Genomic DNA, 10,948 nt, shown 5'->3' with positions numbered 1-10,948 from the left:
GCTCCATGTCATCGATCCCAATGCGGCATCATCCCCGATAGCATGACCAACCTCCTCCCACCAATCCTGTGCTCTGTCCTTCAGAAGACAGGAGGCGAGTCGAACCTTGTCCCCCTCGGGACACCGGCTAGAACGAAAAGTGTTGGCGACATCAGCCAACCACCTGCCACTCGCAATGGGATCTCTAGCTCCATGATAGTCTGGAGCTCTATAAGCTTTGAACTCCCGGAATGTCAATGTACGCGCTCCCAACAAGGCCATCATCTTTGTGCGGAAGGCTCCAAGCCTCTCATCCAAAATCTCCAGGATGCCCTCCTTGACCGTGCCAAAGATCATAGGTTCATCTTGCAATGTCGCCATACTGAAAACTCCTTCATATAAACTCCTTCATCCACTCCTCGAGCTTCTCGGTCCCTGAACTCGAGCCTGGTCCCTCTCTGACACCTTATCCATCCACTGGTTCATCTTGCAAAGTCGCCATACTGAAAACATGCCATAACAATCATCAAAATACACATCACTTCCAGGGGATCACACATACACTACAAGTTCCCTGGTTTTATCTCATCCCCTCTTGAATCGAGTACGGATCCTCTGCTTCCAGTAGTACGGGCCCATACTACCTTCCACATCTATCCGTACTTTCCTCAGAGTTGCCCCGACTCCACCAAGTCCCTTACTACTACTACTACTCCTAGCACTAAGCTCATCCTAGGCTTGCCCTAGGGTATCCTCCAACTCACTCTGTCCTCAGCTAATGAAGGCATCGTCACAATGCTAGTTAGCCACTACCTGAATACCATCACATGTAACGACGCTCAGAAAATCCTTCGAGTAAAGGACTCGTCCCTACAACGGTTGGACTCACACAAGAGCTGCACAATAGGGCCAAATCCAACACTATGAGATTATTCAACCCTGGTCACATGTGACTTTACGCATTCACCTAATGGCTAACTCCCATTACTCAGAGTCCCACAAAGCACAAAGCAAGTAGCATTCAGACAAAAGGGAAATCTAACTAGAAAATAATCAAGCAATCCTATCTACACAACAAGAATCTGCACAAGCATGCGATATAAGCTCATGTAATCAGGCATAACCTAAACAGGCTGTCCTACCATTGTCTAACCAATACTAGCGTATAGCTCAATAAGCACATATAACAGGCACATAAGGCATCCTCCTAGATCCTTAGCCCTAAATCTAGGACGCCGGTCACAACATCATAACATATCATAAACTTGTACGGGTAATTTGGGAAAACTTACTTGAGCTCGGCTGATTGCATGCACCACACCCTTTTCTCTTTTCGAAGTTCTTAATTTCTTTTTGAAATCCTTTTTCCTTTTCAAAGTTCTTATTAATAAAATGATTTTTCTTTGAAAAATTTCCTTACCCAGCCCTCAGTTTGAGTTCAGTCACACCCGAGAGTGTGCTCGAATTCCTCAAACCAAGGCTCTGAAACCAACTTGTAACATCCCCAAAAATCAAGACCAAAAATTTCTTTTAAAAACATTACTATTCCATAGCATTAAGTCATTCAAACATACAAAAAACGGGCTATATGACAAGTCAGAGTATCTTTTCCAAAACACTTATTCATTTTATCAAAGTAAACATCCCAGGCTAAACTTCTTAGTGTGTGCGATCATCCTGAGCTCTTCATTCCGCTATCGGAAATACCTGAAACGAAAACTGAAAACCGTAAGCACGAAGCTTAGTGAGTTCCCCAACCTACCACATACCATACATATCTACTAATCCAAACATGCCATACACAACTGTGAGCACATAATCACATACTGGGCCCCCACCCGCTGCGTTGGGCCTCGCCAGACATCGGACCCTGTTCGGCATCAGGCCCCGCCTCGCATCAGGTCCCACCTGGCATCAAGCCCCACCCGGTATACATATCTATTTCCCTTAGGCCCCGCCTGACTATGGGCCTCGCCCGCCATACACATACATATGATTAAAGAATATACTGAAACATTCATAAACATTCCCTAACCATACCCTGCTCTCAGGCCTCGCCTAAGTTGGCCCCGCCCCTGGTCTGCTACTGAAGTAATGGAGCCCCGTCGACTCTCCCACTAATAGTGAGATAAGGGCCCTCGCCCACACTCACATCCTTCCTATCACGGGCCTTTCCCCTGCTCTGCTAATGAAGTATTGGAGCCCCGTCTACACTCCTACTAGTAGTGAGATACGGGCCCTCGCTCACACTCACATCCTTCCTATCACGGGCCTCGCCCATGCTCTGCTAACATCGAGATATGGAACCCCATCCATACTCAGCTAGTGCTAAGATACGGAACCTCGCCCACACTCACCTCCTTACCAGGCACATACAAGTATCACGAAGACAAAAAGTATAATCTAACGCACTACATAAGAATCTTCCTCGGGAATACCCCCGCATCGGACCCCCCGCATCGAACCCTCGGTTCAAATCCTATCATACCGACACATGCAAGAATCAACAAGATCTCTAGCATCCTAACATTCCTCGGGCCTCGTCGGGCATCAAGTCGTAACCCGGAACATATATCAATAAGTGCCTAAGGCTAAACCCCAGTTCTTCCTTCTATACATAAGCATAAGCATAAGCATGAACATAATGGGCCGACATTTTGGCCGTAGACCCATGCACACAGTGAGGAGACTCACCTGCACTGCTGGACTTCGCTGAAAACCCTCTGGCTGCTATCCGATAACTCCCCGAACTGCTGCTCCTCTAGTTGCCCGAGCTACTAATACCAATAACAACATTAAGCCTAACTGTCCTCAAGAGGCCATCTAAGTCAACTTTGGTCAAGGTCCTTCTCAAGGTCAAAGTCAACGGTCAGAGTCAACTTCCATTTGACTCAACTCATTGAGTTGTTCTACCAACTCCTCGAGTCCATGCTCCTTAAATCCCAAAGCAACCTCGAATCTACTCGTCGAGTCTAGCAACAACTCGAAGGGTTCTCCTTCAACTAACATTCCGGACCATCTTCAACCAACTCGCCGAGTTGTAGGGAAACTAGTCGATTCCATCTTCATAAGCTATGGAGATTGCCTTGGACTCGCCGAGATCCTCCTTGAAGTCGTCGAGTACCATGATCTTCATGCCCATTATGGACACGGACTGGCTGAGCCCTTCTCTAACCCCACTCACTGATCCGACTCATAATCAGAAGGGCTTGGGTTTGCGGCCCGACTCGTCGAGTCAATGAACTGACTCGCCGAGTCCATCTTGTGACATCTCTATTTTGTCGATTACAGTCCATCCTAACACCTCAAACTCATAGATGTGGACTCCTTATGCTTGTATTTCACGTAAAGTTGCTGACTTTACGTGCATGTAAGGTGTTATGGGGCTAAAACACTTAATCCAAGCTTCAAAGGAAACCTAGGTCATGAAATGGGATCTTAGCTTGATAAAGCCAGCAACTCTAAGCTCCTAAAGCTCAAGAGTGTCCAGATGTGTTGTCCAAATGCAACCTCATGGGTTAATACTCGGATTAACCTTGGAAATGATCCAAATATGACCAAAAGCAAGCTAGAAAGGGGATCTATCAATTGAAAGCTCACGGTCCAGACTTTTTACCTTCTAACAATTGCCAAAACGATATGAAGGCTGGATCTACACTTCCTTCCTTGCTCCTTTCTTCCAAGCCTTCAAAATCCACTCCAATAGACCTTAATCTTCACCAAAAGCTCCAAAAATGAAATTGGGTGGCTAGGGTTTTGGGGTTCTGCACGAGAGAGGCTGTAATGAACCCTATGGAAGAGTATAAGGTGCTTAAATAGGGTACCAAGTCCCAGAATTAGGGCTTTCCCAACCCATACCAGACTCGCCGAGTCCACTCGCGGACTCGCCGAGTCGGTCACTTATTCTGCGACACGCAGTCCACTTCGACTCGTCGAGTCATTCCTTGGACTCGACGAGTTGACCCTCTTTTGACTTAGGGTTTTCCTTTCCTTTCTTGTCCTTTATGAATCTGGGTGTTTCATTTTGTAAGTCATCAAGTTCCCATCTTGTTGGTTCCTTTCTATTAGATCTAGATTTATTGGCATGTTTTGTCCCATGGTTGATGTTTGAATGGTTGGGTGGAATAAAATTTGCAACTTTATGAACCACCAAGCGCCCAAGAGTATTATATCTTCTTATTGTAGAAGTTGAATGAGTTTTAGGTCATTTTCTTACCATTTGACCTAGTTGAGTGAAGGAAATTGTTGGGTCCATTATGTGTTGCGTCTTGGGCTCGGTCCTTAGCCCAGTTTTGTATCCGAATTGGGCATGTCCATCCGTGATTTAATTATTAGGGTTTAGTATTTATAGATGCTTGCATGCATCTTTGTACGTAGCTGTTTAGTCGATCATTCAAAGCGATCATTGTTTTATCAATTGTAACCCTAAAAGCCTCTACAGTGGAAGTTCTTCATCGAGCTCTGTTGAGGCGTGAATCTATTGAATCATTCAGCTCATTATTGATTCATTCTCTTGTTTGTTATTTTGTTTGCATTATTCTGATTAACCTGTGTAAGATCTAAACGATCAAAGAGATTTTCATCTTATCAATTGGTATCAGAGCAGGAGGCTGTGTAATTCATACACATCTCTTCTGTTAAAGAAGTGATTAGGGTTCATTCCGCATTCATTGATATTTATTGAGCCGTCACTCCATAATTGACATATCTCATTAATTATTAATCTTGCCCTAATATTACATATTACAAAGTCTGATTTGATAACAGATTAAATGATCAAGTATGGACGATTCTCAATCCAATCCCATCAACATCTCTAACAGCATCGGATCAACAACCAAGATCCCAATCCTCTACACTCAAGACTATGAAGTGTGGATGCACCATTTTGAAGATTATGTTATTGGATCGGAAGATAACGGGTATCTGATATGGGAAGCAATCACAGTTGGCCCCTTCGCTTACTCAAACACTTCAAGAATCATTAAAACTCAGAAGGAGTACAATGATCTATTAAAAGATGTGAAGGACGTCGCTCAGGACGAAAAGGAGAAGTTCCAATGCAACATCAAGGCATTGAGACTAATTCGATTCTCCCTTCAATACGACACGTTTCAGTTAGTAAGTTCATGTGGTACAACAAAGGAAATCTGGGATCATCTGCGAGAGCTGTATTCCACAGATGAAGATCTGGAGCACTCGATTCAGACCCTACTTCTCTACGAATATGGAGAGTTCTAGCAGAAGCCAGAGGAGGTTGTTACACAAACGTTCGATCGATTCAATCATCTTCTCAGTAAGATGATCAAACATGACATAGAAAGAAAGCTCATCGAACAGAAGGTCACTTTCTTAAATGGCCTAAGACCCGAATGGAGGGCGGTTGTGTCGACGGTTAAAGCACATGAGCAATTCAAATCATATTCTTTGGCAAAACTTGTGGGGATTCTGAAATCCCAGGAAAAGATTGTGCTGCAAGAGAAGAGCGTGGTTTCAAAGTTAGGGTCTTTGGCCCTTCTGTCTAAAGGTAAGAGCGTAGCAGAAGAAGAAGAAGATCTGAATCTGGGAGACTACTATCTGACATCTGAAGATTAAGCAATGATGGTGTCAAATCCCAGGAGGTTCATCAAGAAGAAGTTCCCTACCAACAAGAACCGAAATTGGAAGGGAAGCTACAACTCTGAAAAAGCGAAAGAGGAGCCGAAGGTTAAAGAACCAAAGAAAGAAGCGAAGGGTGAAGTTGATTATGGTGTCAGCTGTTTTCACTGTGGAGGGAAAAATCACTACGCAAAAGATTGCGTGTTGAAGAAAATGGCAGAGAAAGATGAGGAGAAGGATAAAGAAGCGAGTCTCCTGAAAAGACTGGAGGAGATTAAAAGGAAGAAAGCTGCTACTAATCTCTCTATGAATGCTCTAGCTGTACAGGGTTTGGTAGATGATGATGAGTTCGGTGGTGTACAGGTGTGGTCGACCGACTCAGAAGATGATGAAGTGAGAAAGCCTACTCATGGAAAGGCTTATGTGGCGAAGAGTGGTGATGCTAATGGAAGATGTTTGATGGTGACAGATGTATCCCAGATGAGGGGATACAACACTGATGGTGGAAAAGAAGTGGCTAAGGAGCGAGAGGACGTGTGCTATACAACGAAGCCTCTCAGTGTGCAGATCAGTGAACTTGATGAACTGATCAAGAAGGTACAATCCATTTTTGTTTCGTTTAAAATTCCACAAACATCATATGAAAAAGAATTAAATAACCCGAATTCAAGAGTTTCAAATCTAGGTAGTTGTTTAACTCAAACACGAGTCACGAATTCTAATCTGACTGACCAAATGAGCAGGGTGTCATCCAAGAGTGAGGAGCAAAGAATATGGATTGAGCAGAAGGAGTTGGAGCTGGTTAAGTCTAGGGATGAAAATATCTATTTGCAAAGAGACAATCTTAAGTTGTTAAAATAGAGAAATGTTTTTTGTTTGATTGCAAAAAGACTTTATACTAACATTAAACAACTGCATTTAGACTGTGAAATAGGCCAGAAAATACATCGCATGATTTTGCCCTTCCTTGAGCTAAAGGAGGATGAAATCGATGCCAAAGCATACAACTGTGAAAGTGTTGTATCTTCAGATGATGTAAATCCCACTTATATGTTTGGTCTGGACAAAATTAAATCGTTTATAAAGTCTAAAGACCATAAGGACATGCTTAAGAACCTTTTGGATGAAAATGATAGGTTGAAACTCAGAGCCGAAACTATACAAAAATTTGACTCATTGAGTACCAAATTAAGTTCAGAAAATAAAATTGATGTTGAAAATGCATCTGAACTTAATAAGGACGATGACATGAGTGAAATCTCTGTAGAGGATGAGGTTGACTGTTTAGAGTTTATTAGGAGCGAACCAGAAAACCACAAAAACTTGATTTCTGAAAATTCTGTGGAATTCGCTCGTCTGTCCAAAAATAAGTCCCCAATCCTTAAAGAAAAGGTCGTTGTATACCAAAAGGTAAGAACCACTCCCAATCAGGTTTATAAGGTCACAGGAGTAACCGAACATTAGACAGCCGAACTCACTGCATTGGTGAATGAAGATAATGCAGATGGTTGTGATGAGTTTTTCTAGTCTGCACCGATAGACAACGCAGATGAAATAGTTGGTTTGTCGGAGCGATCATCATGGAAGGTCAAAGGTAGATATGAGGCAGAACCACTTAATAAACTTACCAACTTTGACGTGCCCAGTACCAGTGGCACAAAAGAGGTTCCAATGGAATACGTCTCCTCAACAAGCGAAACCTCTTCCATGGAAAGTGAACTTGTTGTTCAGAAGCTGAAACAGAAGGAAAATATTCACAGACAACCGAAACAGGTGAACAATTAAAAGCAGCAGAGGAATCTGAGATACAAGAAAAATCTCTCAGAGCGAAAGCAATTTTGGCGCTCCAAAAATCCTCACTATACTCACTTTCATAGAAACTCCAAGCCAAAAGGAGAAAAGAATAAGGATAAAAGGAGCTTCGGTCCGTTGGATCAAAAGAACCAAAAGAAGACTTTCGGGCCACAGAAAGAACAAGACCGGAAGGATAGGTTCGGTCCTGAAAGTAACAACAACCGAAAGCCTGGTTTTAGTCCACCAAACAACAACAGACAAAGACCAGGGTACAGTCCATCAAGCTTTTATAGCAGAAGACCCAGTTTTGGTCCAGCAACCCACAACAACCGAAAAGCCAGCTTCGGTCCATCAACAAATAGCAACCGAAGGTCCAGGTTCGGTCCCTCAAATGATCACAACCGAAAGGGTCATTTTGAACCTCAAGTCAGGAAAGATTCTCATTCTAATTTCTATTCCTCTAATTCTTCTCGTTCTCATTCTTCTTCTAAGCCTAATTCTCGTCCTACACCAAGCTCATAATCGACGAAGGATTTGAAAGGAAAAACTAAGATTTCCTCAGAAAATGAACACCGAAAGCAAGCTAAAGTCCAAACTCCTGAACCTAAATCCAAAACACTTGAATCTAATTCCAATAAAATCAAAGTGTTTACTATTAAGAGGAAAGATAAAACAACATTAACAAAACGAACTTATCTTGTTGATGCTTCTCTTACTATTCCTGTTTCTGTAAAAGGCTCACGAGGACCCAAGAAACTTTGGGTTCCTAACTCTGCTTGATTTTTGCAGGTTATAAGTGACGAGCAGTTCGACGAAGAATGGTACATAGACAGTGGCTGCTCACGTCACATGACAGGAAGGAAGGAAGAGCTAAGGGAGTTTCGGTCCTTTCAAAACGGTGGTAACTTCAAGTTTGGTAACAACTCCTATGGAATGATAAAGGGTTATGGGATGATAACCAATGGAGACTTTACAATCAGGAAGGTGGGAGGTACAGGTCTCAAAGTCTCGTTCGATGACAGAGGTTCAGATATAATAGAGAAGAAATCCAACAAGGTTATTCTCAAGTCAGAACGAAAAGGTGAAATGTTCCCTCTTAATCTCAACCCAATCAAAGGGAATCCAACCATATGCCTATTGTCTAAATCCCATTCAGACGAAAGTTGGTTGTGGCACCGAAGGCTCTCACACCTTAACTTCAAAGACATCAACAAGCTAGTCATCGGTGATCATGTTCGGGGTCTTCCACTGCTTAAGTTCGATCGAGAACACTTATGTGCTGCTTGTGAAATGGGGAAACAAAGTCGCCAAAGTCACCCAACAACCATGAACACCAAAGTAGTTGAACCACTAGAGTTGCTTCACATCAACTTATGTGGTCCATCATCAATCGAGAGCATTGGCGATAACAAGTACATCCTTGTTATTGTTGATGACTTCTCACGGTTTACTTGGGTGTTCTTTCTAAAGCACAAATCTGAGGTGACTCCCAAGCTGAAGATCTTTATCAAGCAGGTTGAAGTGCAACTGAGAAAAGTCGTTCGAAACATCAGGAGCAACAATGGAATTGAATTAAAGAACAAAGAATTCGAAGATTTCTTAGCAGAAAAAGGCACCAGTCACAATTTCTCAGCCCCCTATACACCTCAACAAAACGGAATTGTCGAAAGGCAAAACCGATCCCTGTGTGAGGCGGCCCGAACCATTCTCAGTTTTGCCTCCCTTCCTCTATATTTCTGGGCAGACGCCATTGCTGCAGCCTGTTTCACTCAAAATAGATCTTATCTCAACAAGCGTTTCTCTCTCACCCCCTATGAGATTCTTAACAACAGGAAGCCGAATGTCAAGTTCTTTCATGTGTTCAGCTCGAGGTGCTTCATTTTCAACTCCAAAGAGCATCGCAAAAAATTCGATGTCAAAGCCGATGAAAGCATCTTTCTGGGATATTCTCTTACTTCAAAGGCGTACAGGGTTCTGAATAAGCGTTCTGAACGAATTGAAGAAACCTAATATCTAACGTTCGATGACAATTACGTCAAGAAGTTGAAGTCTACCGAAGGGGTAATTGGAGAGATTTTCTCTCAAACCAGTCAGGTCACAGCCTCAATCACCAATTTTTTTGACCAGTTCATGGATTTATTTGATGAACCTAAGAAGGCTATTCACTCTGAAGCCAAGGCAACAGACAACAAGGTGGATCACCTTAAGAAGATTATCGAAGACGCAGCCAAACAAATGGCAGAAGAAGAATCGGTTAGAAACGAACCTCCTCAGAGCAATACTTCAGTCGAGGGGGAGAATCAATTCTCTTCAGATCAACAGGACTCACATATCCAAGGGGAGGGTCCGTCATTTTCAATCGACAATAATGCTCATGGCCAGGGGGAGAATCCAATCTTTGACGGAACCAAAAGCCCAGCCAGAACCGAAAGCCCGGTTGCACCCGAAAGTCCTGTAGCAACCGAAAGTCTGGAACAGTCCGAAAGCCCAGTAGAAGAAGGATGTTTTGGTTCACATCCAAATGTTTCATCATCTGTCGAGGGGGAGAATTCCAATATGCATTATGATGATGATATTCAATCAGAGTTGGAAGAAGTGGTAAATGCTGAATTGGATCCCTCTTATGATCCAAATTATCCTCCTCTCACCAAATGGACCAGAGATCATCATGTATCTCAAATAGTGGGTGATGCATCAGAAAAGGTTCTAACTCGATCACAACTGAAGACGAAACAAACTGCTCTATTCTCCAAAGTAGAATTCTGCATGTTTAATTCATTCATCTCCAAAATATAGCCGAAGATCGTCAATACTGCTCTCGATCATTCTGATTGGGTTCAGGCAATGCAAGACGAACTCAATGAGTTCGAAAGAAATAAGGTCTGGAGACTTATTCCAACACCAAAAGATGCCTCGGTTGTTGATCTCAAATGGCTGTTCAGAAACAAAATGGACAAGGAGGGAAATGTGATCCGGAATAAGGCTCGGCTAGTGGTGAAAGGATATTGCCAGGAAGAAGGAATCGATTATGAAGAGACATTCGCTCCGATTGCAATATTGGAATCCGTTCGAATATTTCTTGCCTTTGCTGCACACAAGAAGTCTGAGGTCTACCAGATGGATGTGAAGTGTGCCTTTCTGAATGAGGAACTTGAAGAAACCGTGTACATGGAGCAACCTCCTGGTTTTGTAAATGAAAAGCATCCAAATCACTGCTACATCTTGGATAAGGCAGTTTATGGTCTGAAACAAGCTCCTAGGGCATGGTATGAAACATTAACTAAGTTTTTAAAGATGTCTAAATTCAAACAAGGTTCGGTTGACCCAACCTTCTTTCGTAAAAAGGAAGGTAACCACCTTATGATTGTTCAAATCTATGTCGAAGATATCATCTTCGGGTCCTTGAATCCTAGCCTAATAGCTGAATTCAGGAAGTTGATGGAGACTAAATTTGAAATGAGCTCAATGGGTCCGATTAACTTTTTCCTTGGTTTAAATATTAGACAGAGACCCGAAGGCATCTTTATCAACCAGGAAGTATACACAAAGACTCTCCTTGCCAAATTCGGCATGATGG

Source organism: Lactuca sativa, chromosome 7 (genome assembly GCF_002870075.4).
Source record: "Lactuca sativa cultivar Salinas chromosome 7, Lsat_Salinas_v11, whole genome shotgun sequence".
NCBI classification, from domain to species: domain Eukaryota; kingdom Viridiplantae; phylum Streptophyta; class Magnoliopsida; order Asterales; family Asteraceae; genus Lactuca; species Lactuca sativa.
Note: the sequence above shows the minus strand (reverse complement) of the source record.